Raw genomic sequence first — 13,901 nt, forward strand, 5'->3', positions numbered from 1 at the left:
CAGGAGAATGGCGTGAACCCGGGAGACAGAGCTTGCAGTGAGCTGAGATCGCGCCACTGCACTCCAGCCTGGGCGACAGAATGAGACTCCGTCTCAGGAAAGGAAACATGTCATTTTCCAAAATGAAAGGATTGCATATGCACAGGAGAATATTTCAGACCCCAGATGTCATAAAGAAGAATGCAAAAATCACCATAAATATCAGGGTCTGGGGATTCTGGCAGCTTCTTTCTCAAGACAATTTGTCTTTTACACATGTGATGGTCTCTTAAATTACTGTAAGAATACAAATGAAACTCTTTTAATGCTTCCATTTGTTTCCTTTGTTAACACTGTTTCTCAGAGATGGTTAATTGTGGTGTGTATGTGTGAATGTGTGTGGTATGTGCACAGTGTGTGTACACGAGTGGGTGTGAGTGTATGCACATGTACACCCAGCCCTCGCTCTGCTATCCTACTAATTCTCCTTGGCCATCTGTTGATCCTTGGGTACTGATTCCTATTCATATTTCAGGGTCTGGATTGATCAGCATTGGTCTCTCAGGGCTCATTTTCCCAGCTCAGATGTGAATTCCCATTGCCCTTTCGAGGAATACTTTGGGGCTATTCAGGAAAGAGAAGGGGTGTGTGGGTGGGTGGGTGGGTAGCATCTCATATTTTTTAGAATGCATGGATAAAATTGACTCTAGGTTTTGAAACACCTATTTCCTTGAGATTCCCAAATACTTGTTTCCTGGACACGTGATTCGGTTTAGAGGGTGTTCTCCACCCCATCCACACACTGGAGTCCCTTCACATCCTCCCTTCTATGTGAAGACGTTTTCTGGGGTTGTAGACAGTGTGCCAACCCTGAGCATCACCCTCCAAGCTGTGTGGGCCCTGAACAGCCTGGCCGGCCCTGCCCTGAGCATGTCTGTCCAGAACCCGTTAGCCACCTTTCTCCAGCCCCTCTGCCTGCACCCCCTGGAGTATTGGAAACTGAGTCTGGGCAAACTACCTCGATTAGATTCAGTTTCGGCGAATGACTTGTAATTCATGAGTTACATGCTCTGGGAAATCTAAGTATCTACAAGCTTCTTTGAAAAATGTGCATTTATTTCAAGGAGACAGAGCTATAGTTACGGATACTATACTATTTTCTGAGATCTCTCTTGAAGCGTAGCGATGACCAAAACAATTTGGGGATCACCCCGAAGTGATAAAAACCCTTCAAAGAGAAGATATGATGGGAAATATGAAGGAATGGAAAGTCCCAGAGAGAGAGCTTCTCAGTATCCTCACCTCCTTCCCTGGGTGGGAGATGGATCCCCTCCTATGCACCCAGAGGTTAGGGGGTCTCCCTTCCTCTGCAGTCCCGTTTACTGAGCACGGATTGCACCAGCGTGGGCTGTGGAATGGACAGCAGTCTGTGAGTCCCATAGCCCCCTGCCCAGGGGAGGACTACTTGCGCCACCTAAGGGCTGCCCTTGGGAGGACTACTCGCGCCACCTGAGGGCTGCCCTTGGGAGGGGAGCAGAGTGAGCCAGCAGGGCTTTGGGGAGCAGGCTTTGTATGACAAGAGGGGGGTGCCCCTGGCTCCTGCCCGCTGGATTCTGTGACCAGCTTGTTTGAAAAATTTCACAGACTGGCAGGTTGAGGAACAGGTAGGGGTGGCTGGTCCAACTGATGGGGCTCTAGCTGGGTGGGGACTTACCTGGGGGAAGCAGGAGAACTCACAACTAGGCATTTGGGCCCCATGAGGCTCAGGCAGGTCAAGGCAGCCACAGACTCTCAGGCCTTCCAGTCCAGGTGGGGCCGGGCCCTCGTGCCCGCAGAGCGCCATGCAGCACCCACTGCCTCAGTGCCGTGGCCTGTTCCCCGGGGAATGAGAGGCTGCTCTTCACGCTACAGGGCCAAGCAGAGCCCAGCGCTGGGGCTGTCCTTGGAAATATTTGTTGTAAAATATTTATTGAGGCAAATACAGAAATAAAACCGGGATCTCTAAAGTCCACACGTGACTCACAGCCCAGGACCCTCTATTGTTATGTTTTCAGAAGTGTTACCCCAGACCAGAGGATGGAACATGGAGTCAGAAGGACCTCCCCTCTGGGTGTCCCTCAGCCAAAAGTTCATTTTAATTGCAACTGTCAGAGATGTTCATCTAACCTGATCCTTTTCGCCGTTTGATGGCATTTTCAACCCTCACCTAATCTATTCCATTTAATCAGGAAGTGCCCACCCCTGGACTTTCTCCTGTGATGATCTTCCAACCACAGGAGCTTTCTATGAGCCAGTTCCTACAGACCCTGCTCTGTGAGGTCACTACCACCTCTTACACAAAACATCAATTTACATATTGTTTAAATGCTTACATGCTGGCATTGACTTCTTGTGATGGGGTGAGAGCTGGGTGGCATGTTTGTCTTTAAGACCACGCTGAATAAAAACCCCTGGATGTGCTAATGCATCAGTGAATGCTACTAGGTTAGGGCTTCTGCAGAGGAGACACTTTCTAGTAAAAGATACAAAAGTGGGGGTGCCAGACCTGTGCCTGTCACCTGGGAAGACCAGCGCATGAGCGGGCAGGGTGGGAAGTCTCCTGGTGCTCCAGGCACACTGTCCTCAGCGGCTGCCTACTGCCTCTTGAAACTGAGGAGCCTGAACTCATGGCAGAATAGCTTTCACTATAGATCTATGACAGTGTAAATGCATAAATAATTTTTTCCCAAGATTTGCAGGAAAATAGATCTCAAGACTGCATTAGTTTTGCCATGTCCCCAGAAACATAAATGCATTCTTGAATCTGTATCTGCAAATCTTGAAAAATAAAATTATTTCAAAAGTATGCATGGCTGGCCGCGTGCAGTGGCTCATGCTTGTAATCCCAGCATGTCAAGAGGCTGAGGTGGGAAGATTGCTTGAGCCCAGGAGTTTGAGACCAGCCTGCACAACATAGTGAGATCCTGTCTCATAGTGAGACCCTGTAGTGCACGTCTGGAGTCCCAGCTACTCAAGAGGCTGAGGTGGGAGGATCACTTGAGCCTGGGAGGTTCAAGGCTGCAGTGAGCTATGATTGCACCACTGCATTTCAGCCTGGGCAACAGAGCGAGACACTCCCTCTCTCTAACATATATGTATACGTATTTTATATATACATACATATATAAGTATGTTGTATATACATGAGGCCATCATCCCTTAGAAGGCAAATATATTCATAGTGGGCATGAAACTGTGAGTGCCAGTGTTACTAATTAAAGCACAGATTGAGTACTAATGCTGCCCAAATACCTCTGATGCGTGACTTTTGCTAGATATAAGAATAGTAGATGCTATATAGATACTATAGAATAATATCTATAATACAGATGCATGCTTTGCTGTTACAATGACCTGAATTTGAGTTCTGAGTCTCCAGTTCCACTCGTGGCTTCTGAAAATTGGTGCCATATTGGGTGGATAGAGCTTAAGCCATAAGTTGAGTCAGAACTGAATGAGAAAATTATTGGAAAGTGGGAGCTCCATGTGTGCACCTTGCAAACAACGTTATTATGATTTAGGATAACCAATAATAATATTTATTGCGCCTCCAATGTATTAAACATCAATTTACAGTTCACAAACTGAAAAATAACCTTATGGAACTTGTCTCTGTTTTACACCTGGCTGATCTGCTGCAGGAATCTTAGCTTTCGTGCCAAGGTTTAGTCCTCCTCTGTCTTCAGTCTGACGTACTATGGGAGTTAATTCAGCAACATTCACCATCCATTTGCCCTTTGAAATTCTATAGCCTCCTCCCAAACTATGGTTATCTGTTAAGTTACTTTCAACTCTGTTTGCTTATGTCCAGTCAGGCTACAGGCACGTATCTAGAGAAATACGGCATTTCCATCAAGCAACCTGACCTTCTCTCGGTGAGCTACACACCGGCCAGGTTTCTACTAGTCATTCTGTGAATGTGGAATGTCCCATAGCCACCTGGAGATTTGTATGCCTTTCTCCAAAATGAGAACTAACCGATCCCTTGGGATTGTCCAATTCTAATATTATGCAATTCTAAGATAACAGTAATTTTCAGAAACTCACTAATGATGAATAACACTGGGTTTACTTTTTTTGGGGCATTGAAGAAGAACAGGCCTTTTGTGCCCCATGGTGAGTGACTCCCAGCTACACCTGGTTCCAAAAGGGACTTGAGGCAGCGAAACCTGGCAATGCCCAACAGAACCCCCAGGAACACTGACCCCAGCTACATTCTCTCTGCGCTGCCCCACCGTGTGAGAAATGCTTTCATAAATACAGGAATTAAGAAATCTTGGAAGACATTCTACTGTACTTACATTTAACTCTATTTAATGTTTATAAACATGAAATACCTACTTTATGCTTCCGACAACCTTTGCTTTCTACTGACATTGCCAATATAACTTCATCTAATGCATTAAAAACACAACCAGATTATTTTCCCAGCTTCACATCTACTTTTACTCAAATTACATAGAATATAGAGGCAAATGTGTGTTTCCTAATAATTAATTTCCTGGATTTGCAGAACGAATTCTGCTGGAGAGACCTGGTGGAGGACAAGGCCATGCTTTTGGTGAAGAGTAAACAGTCATAATTAACTTGGTGGTCAGCAAAGACCAGTCGCCATCTCAGCAAACACATTTTAGATTAGTCTGTATTTTATTTTCTTTTTGTCCCTAGATTTTTACATTTCCAATCAGATAATTGTATCATGAGTGAAAGCCAGTGTTCCCCTATGAAGAGTCCTGGGTTGTGAATAAGAGCTCAACCTCAAGCCAACAGGGTGAACTCACATTCCACTCTGCGTCTCTCCGTGTTCACACCTGTGACACGAAGATGCTGAATCTCCAAGGCTCAGTTGAGCTCAACATTTCTATGGGGCCATTCGTACATTTGCCGTCATTCACAACAGGACCTACTTGTCATCTTGGGCTATTCAACCTCCAGTCTATATTTGGATGTGATGTGCTTTGAAACTATGTTTAAGGATTATCTTAGGGGCAGAATTCAAATGGGGTGCTACGTAGCAGCACAGCTGTAAAATGGAATTGCCTTATAATCTGAGAGATCAAAATGAACAAAGCCATTAAAAAGTCTTATTCTTGTTTGCATAAACCTCTTAGTTAGCCTTGTGCTAGATATATAATTCACAAAATAGATGATTTCTGCCACCCATTACAGAGTGTGTACCAAATGCAGAAAGGTTTGCACAGTACATCTATAAGTATTTCTCTTAGGAATTGAAATGGTTTGACCATTCTGTGACATCAAGACCAGAAATTCTCATTGTTCTTTGCTCTTCCCCCCGAGACAAGATCATAACTGGAAGCTGACACAATCCAGGTATACGTTGGAGGTTATTGATCTCTGTTTGTCTTGCTTCTTAGCATCTAGAACATACTTGTCATGTATACTAAAACATAAAATTTATTCTCTTCATAAAGTTTTACTAAATCAGCTGCAGAGGAAGATGTTATTGGCAGCTTTTTCATTATTGGCTGTAGTAAAGCTGAAGTGTCTGATTATTTTTGTATTTAGGGCTTGTCCTATGTCTTGTGTGTTCAGTGATAAATAGAAGGCCATTTAGAAATTCATGTTTCCCCTGAAACCTTTGTTATTCTTGGGAAGATCATTTCAAATTTACTTTATAATGCTTTTTAGGTATCAAGTGCTTTTAATTTTACAGAATCATGTTTCCAAGCTCTTTCACTATTGTTAAAGATGTGTGTTATGAGAAGTTAGAAAACAACAAAATTTTTTGAACAGTTCATAGATTGGCATAAGATTAGCATTACTCTAACAAGTACTTACCAGATGGATTTCAGACAAGAAACAGCAAACAAAACTATAAAATGGGATTTGGAAAGAAGGAAGATTTTAAAACATCTTGTTTCTTTTACTGCCTCCAAACTTGAAATTTAAAATATACAACCATATTAAGGCATAACCGTCTTCTATTGGAAAGAACAATGAATGTAGAGTCAGAAAATCTGCAGAAGAATCCACGTCCTCTGTACCAGGAGGTGACCCTAAGTCAGCTTCATAACTCCTGGAGGTTGCAGAGTGTGTGACGATTAAGCAAAACGTCATGGTCAGGTAGAACCAGGCATGCAGAAGCTGGTTAGCGAGTGTTTGTGGAGCAAATCAATCAATGAGCACAGAAACATAAAGGTCGTAAATTTTAGGAAAATGCGTGACCTTTCTCATGACTTTCAATTTACTAAACAACTACCTGGCCCTCTTAGCATTGCTCAGGAAAATCATTAAAGAATATTAAATCATCATTATTGTCTCCATAGTGTCTCATCCTGAAATATCAAACACAGAAGAACACTTCATACCACGCCCTGAAATCAGGTGCTCGTGCACTTATGAATTTCCATAAGGGATGATATGTTAAGCCAGCAGTTGTTTTCCTGACCGTGATATTTACTACACACTTCACACGCCTCTCCTAATCTGGCTTAAGCTGTTCTGGATTATGAATATATCTCTTTAAGGCAGCAGTCCCCAACCTTTTTGGCAGCAGGGACCGGTTTTGTGGAAGACAATTTTTCCACAGACTGGGAGCAGGGATGGTTTCAGGATGATCCAAGTGCATTACATTTATCATGCACTTTATGTCTATTATTATATGGTAATATATAATGAAATAATTATACGACTCACCATAATGTAGAATCAGTGGGAGCCCTGAGTTTGTGTTCCTGCAACTAGATGGTCCCATCTGGGGGTGATGGCAGACAGGGACCCCTGCTTTAGGGTACATTCTTGGATTCCATAAAAAGAATTTCATATGACTCCAGAATTCAAGGACAATTTTTAAATTTATTATTTTATTACATTTCAACTTTCATTTTAATAACCGTTATTATTATAATATTAATATGTTTAGTATTATTGTTATAAAGAAGAGGAGAAAGTAGAAATCTTTATTTGATGCTTTCTACATGCCAGGCAGTGTGCTGCACAATGTAGAATAGAATCTGATTTATTCTTCCCGCAGCCCATGAACTAGATCCCTGTTTTATAGATTAGAAAACTGAGACCCAGAAAGACCAAGAAAATTTCCCAAGGCAAGTAGAAATGCCAGAAAGTTAACTCAAGTCATGTGACCGTTTACAACGACTTTAATGTCATGGTCCTGAATTTCAATTTTTAAATTTATCATTGTTATAATCATAGGTACCTTGATGTTCTAAAGCTATTGAAATAAGGGAGCATATGTATACACACAATGGAAAAATAAGCTTATTTTCAATCATTAACAGGGTGCAAAAATTATGTGTTCATATATGTGTCGAAGGATCTGCATTAGTTGTGAGTGGATTTCCGTAATCAAAGAAAATGGCTCATGAATTGCCCCCGTATGAAAATTTTATTTCCAAAAGTGAATAGCAATGGATCTCAAAAACTGATTTCTTCTGTCTAACTGAAACTGAGCCATTAAGCCAACATCTCCTCAGTTCCTCCACCCCACCAGGCTCTGGTAACCACTGCTCTACTCTACTTCTGTAAGTTCAACTTATTTTGGATTCCACATATGAGATCAAAGAGTATTTGTCTTTCTGTGCCTGGCTTATTTCACTTAGCACGGTGTCCTGCAAGTTCATCCATGTTGTTGCAAATGACAGGATTTCCTTCTTTTTATGGCTGAGAAGTATTCTGTTGTGCACATATACCACATTTTTAAATCCATTCATTGGTGGATGGACACTTGAGTGGATTTGGATTCTGTAACTTGACTATGGTGATTACTGCTGCAATAAACATGAGAAGGCAGATATGTCTTCAGTGCCCAGATTTCAAATCTCTGAATCTACACTCAGAAGTGGGATTGCTAGATCATGTGTTCATTCTGTTTTTAGTTATTTGAGGAATCGCCATACAGTTTCCATAATGGATGCAGTAATTTTTGTTCCTACCTGCAACAGACAGTGTGCCCTTTCCTTCACATTCTTGCTTGTGATTTTCTGTCTTTTTGATAAAACAGCTTGTTCTAGCAGGAGTGAGGTGACTTCTCATTGTAGCTTTAATCTGTGTTTCCCTGATGATTTGTGACGTTGAGCATTTTTAAATATATCTGTTGGCTATGTATTCACTTTCTTTCAAGAATGTCTATTTGGGTCCTTTGCTCATTTTTAATGAGGTTATTTGTTTTCTTGCTGTTGAGTTGTTTTAATTCTTCATGTATTTTGGACAGTAACCCTTTTTCAGGTCTATGGCTTGGAAATCATTTCTCCTAATTTGTAGATTGTCTCTTCACTGTGTTCACTGCTTCCTCCACTGTGCAGGAGACTTTTTGTTTGATGCAATACTATGTGTTTACTTTTGCTTTTGTTGCCTGAGTTTTGCAGCCAAATCCAAAAAAATCCTTGCCCAGACCACCACCATGTAGTTTTTCCCTTATGTTTTCCTCTCGTCGTCTTACAATTTCCAGTCTTAGGTTTGAGTCTTTCACCCATTTTGAGTTGATGTGTGTATATGATGTGACATAAGCATCTAATTTCTTTCTTCTGGATGTGGATATCCAGGCTTCCTAACATTCTTTATTGAAGACTCTGCTCCCTATTGTGTGTTCTTGGCAACTTTGTCAAAATTAATTTGATCGTGAATGAGTGGGTTTAATTCTGGGCTCTCTATTCTGTCCAATGGTTGATGTTTCTGTTTTTATACCAGTACCATGCAGTTTTCATTACTACAGCTTTGTGCTGCTTTTATACCAGTACCATGCAGTTTTCATTACTACAGCTTTGTGCTGCTTTAACATCAGGTAGTGTGATATTTCCAGCTTTGTTCTTTTTGCTCAAGATTGCCAGATGTTCAGGGTTTTCTGATGTTCTGCATACATTTTAGAACTTTTTTTCAATTTCTGTGAAAAATGACATTGTAATTTTGATCGGGATTGCACAGAATCTGTAGATCACTCTGGGTAGTATGGACATTTTAACAATGTTAAGTGTTCTGAGATCTATTTGCACAACATGGTAACTATAGTTAATAGTAGTGTATTATACATTTTTAAGTTACTAAGATACCAAATTTTAAATGTTCTCACAACAAAAAATGATTAGTATTTGAGGTGATGGATATATTAATTAGTTTAAATCATTCCATATTATGCACACACATCATAACATCCCTTTGTACCCCACAAATATATACAATTACAATTTGTCAACTTACAATAAAAATATTCATTTACTGTGTCTGGGTAAAGCCTTCTAGTTGAATTTCTAGAAATTAAAAGGAAGGAAATTATTACCTGAGTAAAACATCCATTTTTAAGTCAAATAGCTTTTATTTATTTGCTTTCAACAAATTGAAGAACATAAATTATTAGTCTGTATATCACAACTGACAAAAATAGTTTTGATGATACCTCATTATGTGATTTTTCAAATAATTTAGTGACATTGTCATAATAAAACTCTTGTCATTGAAGAAAAGAAAAAAGGCTAATTGCAACTTTGGTTTTTAATAGACAAAACATTAGTTAGTAAGGCAAATATTCTTTCTTCTCTTCCATCCTCTTACCCACATCAAACTAAGTATTTAAAATATCTAATAATTTTTAAAGTCAGAAAGAAGGAAGAGAATAGCTTTGTGACTAAGAAAGAAGTGTCTGGATGAAAATTACCAAGTGTGAGACATAAACACCATGTCAAAGATAAGAAACTCGGGTTGAAGAAAGGCAAACCCGGTTAAGAGGCCACGTTTTATTTGAGGAGTAACCTTGGTATAAATTTCATGCATTCTCAGCAGCGGAGGTCCACCTAAAAGGGCCCTCTGGCTGTCACCATGGACTGTAAGAATTGGACGAATAACACCCTAAGCAAGAGATACCCAGTGGAGAGCCTGCAACACTAAGTGGTTTTTTGAGCAACTCAGAGTAAAAACAATTTCACTGTGTCAGGGAACCAACCACAGAGAACAACCACAAGAAGGCAACCTCATGCCTGTCATGTCCAGTGGTGGCCTCCACAGAACACCATCTCTTGCCACCACCCTCATGAGCATGAGAATCCTTTTTTCTACAAGCTTTCTCACTCAGTTCTGGAGTTTTTATAGTAGTAGTACTTGTAGTTATAAAAATAAACCTAGCTAGGCCTTCTTGAGTGCTTGACACGTGTAAGGGGCTGAACGTTCCACATGGATTATCTCATTTCATCTCTCAATGGCCTCCTAAGGGCAAACTGCTACAGACCCATTTCAAAGGTAGCGCAATCAAGAATTAGAGGGATCAAAAGAATTTCTCATGATCAGAAAAAGGGCCATATCTCAAACCCTAAGCCAAAACCTAACCAAAGCCATATCTATAGGATCCTGTAGCTAAAATCACACCAAGGCCCAACCATCCCTTAAAAATGATTGCTCTTTCTATATAAAAATTAAATTTGGTGGGTTTAACATGACCATGTATCTCTGATGGCTCTGTAATCACGACTAAAAATTACAATGAAGGAAGAAAAATGGAAGGACCCATGTGAGGACAGAGAAAATAGTAGAGGTGGCAATTGCATCCAATACAGTTCATTGAACTTACATGCTGGAGAGTACATGGCCAGGCCCTAGAGGACCCAGCAGGGGATGGAAGTTGCAGGTGTATGGTCTGTAGGTGCCTCATCCTGCAGAATGCTGGACAAGACAGGAGCTTACGGAAGTTCCTATAGGGAGCCATGGACCCTCCAGGTCCCATCGCCTCCTTGTGCACCACACCCGCAGGAGGTGTATTCCCTGGAGAAATTAAGCTTGAATTTGACAACACCAAGCATAGAGAAGAGCAGAGGAGCAGGTAAACAGGCAGGTGATGTCAACACTTGTGTAAGGACCAGACAGGGCCTCAGCTCTCTCCTCTCTTCTCCCACCTATCGGCAGAACGAAATGCTCACAGATGAGCCTGTGTGGCACGTTCTCTCTAGACACACATACACACATACACACATGCATGTACATATGCACACACACAAACATGTACACACATGCACATTTGCACACACATATATACATGCACACACGCAGGTGCGCGCACACACACACACACGGTAAAGCAAATGTTAGAAAATTCTTCTTTGGACAAAACTGTCCCAGAAAAAAAAAAAAAAGTGGATTACGACATTTGGGTTTTCCACAAAGTAAGAAGGACCCTCTCCCACTGAATCCTGCTGTTAACTCCCTCAGTAAACTGGCCTGTCTGCATGAGCAAAGCCGACAGTCACAGCAGACTCGGCCACCGGACATCAGCAGGAGGCTTCCCATCTGTGGGACAGAGAAAGTCAAGAACTTCAGGAGACACACAAACCTGCACCTCTCCCAGCTGCGGTTAAGGAATGGGTCTGCCTGAGAAGACAGGCCTCTGGAGGTGCAGACACAGGTGGCATAAGCACTGCTGCAGGGTGGGTTTCAGCTCTGAAATTTTACATTCAGATAATTCAGATATAATATTCACATTCACATATGACCTGCCACCCCTAGAGAGACTGTGTCCCGGGACTAGTGTTTTCTTTGTGGATATGTGTGTTTGTATGTGCATGCATGTTTCTGAATGTGTTTTAACAAAAGCTAGGAAGAGATAGTGTGAAGCTAACACAAATCCACCTCCTCTAAGACCTGAAAGAAGCTAACAAAGGTTCCACATGGGCATTGGTGGAGGCCTGGACTCAGGAGGATGTAACACACTTGTGTTTGGTGGAGGTGGAGGTCAGGAAACCCCTGCAACTTGAGTTATATATATACACATATATATATTATACTTATATACAATATATATTATATATTGTATATAATGTATAATATATAATGTATAATATAATATATAATGACCCCTGCAACTTGGGTTATATATATACACACATATATATACACACATATATATTATACATATAATACATATATAATATACATGTATATAAAATACAATATTGTGTGTGTGTGTGTGTATATATATTTTTCTCACATACACATCCCATTCTGTTCCATTGGCTCTGTTTCTTTGTTTTTATATTCCATTGGACAGTCTTACAACCTTAAGCATAACGTATTTTTTTATGAGACAGGGTCTTACTATGTTGCCCAGGTTGGCCTCCAACAACTGGCTTCAAGCAATCCCCCTGCCTCAGCTCCTAAATCACCAGGATCACAGGTGTGAGCCACCACACCCAAACTAGAGTAACATTATATTTCGAGAAATTTTCCATGAGCATTAGAACCTTTGTAAGTGCTTATATTCTTTGATCCAACAATTCCTCTAGGGAGACTTTAATCTAAGTCAATATTCAGAGAATGCACACAAATATAGGCACCAATTTGTTCCCCTCAGCACTGTCCATAATAGTAAAACACCGGAGAAAAAATTGTAAGTATTGGCTACTGGATGAAACGATAGACGACTATCAAATTAGTGATGTAGATGTATATTTGACCTCAACATGATGTTTGTGATTTATTACATGAAGGAAGCATGTTATAACAATGTTTAGAGTATGTCTATTGAAGCGTAAGTCTGTATGATTTTTCCCTAGTATTCATTTAGTTATAGTGTACTCAGGGAAAAAAAAAAACCAAAAAACATGAAACCATTACTATTTGAAAACAACAAAAGCAAATTTAATAGGCAACAGCCATGTACATAATTTAGGGGTAGATATACCTAGAAATTTCTAAGCCTATCAAAAATATCCCACTGCCCTTTAATCCAAGAAATCAGGGTTGCTTCTCCAAGTTCCCAAATTCCTGGAAAGTCTTTTTAGTGCTATAAGACAGCAATGGAAGGCTTCGAGGAGATTCAGCACCCAGACTGTCCACACCATCCCAGGCCGTTGGCTCTCAATCCCCTGTGCCCCCAGCAGAGCCCTGCTCTGGAGGCTGCACGTCTGGGCCTCTGGAGTCTGATGGGCCTGGGCTCAGACCCTTGTGCTGCTCTGCACCCACTCGCAGAATACCTGGGTGGACTGTTTCCTCAGAGCTGCTGCTTGCGAATTCTGGAGATCATGTGTGTGGATTAACTGAGACAACAGATATTTGTTATCTTCATATAGAAAAGTTAGATGTTCTTCAAGGGGGAATTATTCTGCACAAGCTATCTTTTGGCGGCAAATGGCACACTGTAGCTGGTTTAGCCCATGGCAACTGTTATCATTGAAAACCTATGCAGCTTCCTTCCAAGTTGCACCCCATGTGGTTTGTGTGAGGTGCACACAAACTCTGAAATTCTAAGTCCCCATCACGCTTCTCCCAGGGATTAGGGGGCTTGAGAGCCAGGAGAGCAAGCTAACACTTTTCCTTGGTTCCTCTTTAGTTCTTCAACTCCAACATCCCCACCAAAGTTCTCCCTGCTGTCCACTGGACTTGTAACCATGGACAGGACCCTGTTTATGTTGTCAAAATTTAATAGCTTTTATGCGTCCTGCCTAAGTCTAGCTAAGACCCTAACAAGTATGATGCCCTATTGTTTTTCAGGAAAAAACAAAAAGAACAAAACAGTTTCACAAATGTCCGCCCCCGCTCCACCCCTGAGGACTGTGTACCCTGCCTTCCTCACGGGCACACAGGCTGGGGCCTTCTTCTTGGTGACCCCCGGGCTCAGGGGCTCGCTGGCCACCATCCCAGCCCTTCATCACCAGGCATCTCCTCTCCAGGAGCGTCCCCACCTGCTGTGCACCCGGCTAATTGCTTCCTCTCAGAGGACACCGAATGATCCTGCCTTGCCTCCAAATTCCCTCCCGCAGCCCGTTTCTCTGCCTCTACACTCCCATCAAATGTCCCTTAACGAGGTGTCCACAAGGCTCTCCCAGGTCCTCCTCACCTTACCCTCTCCAGAGCCCGCTCCAATCAGGTCCCACAGGAAACACCTGAGTCCACGAAGCTCAGCCCCCAATTCTCAATCCCAGGGGCCT

Source organism: Papio anubis, chromosome 19 (assembly GCF_008728515.1).
Source record: "Papio anubis isolate 15944 chromosome 19, Panubis1.0, whole genome shotgun sequence".
Lineage (NCBI taxonomy): Eukaryota > Metazoa > Chordata > Mammalia > Primates > Cercopithecidae > Papio > Papio anubis.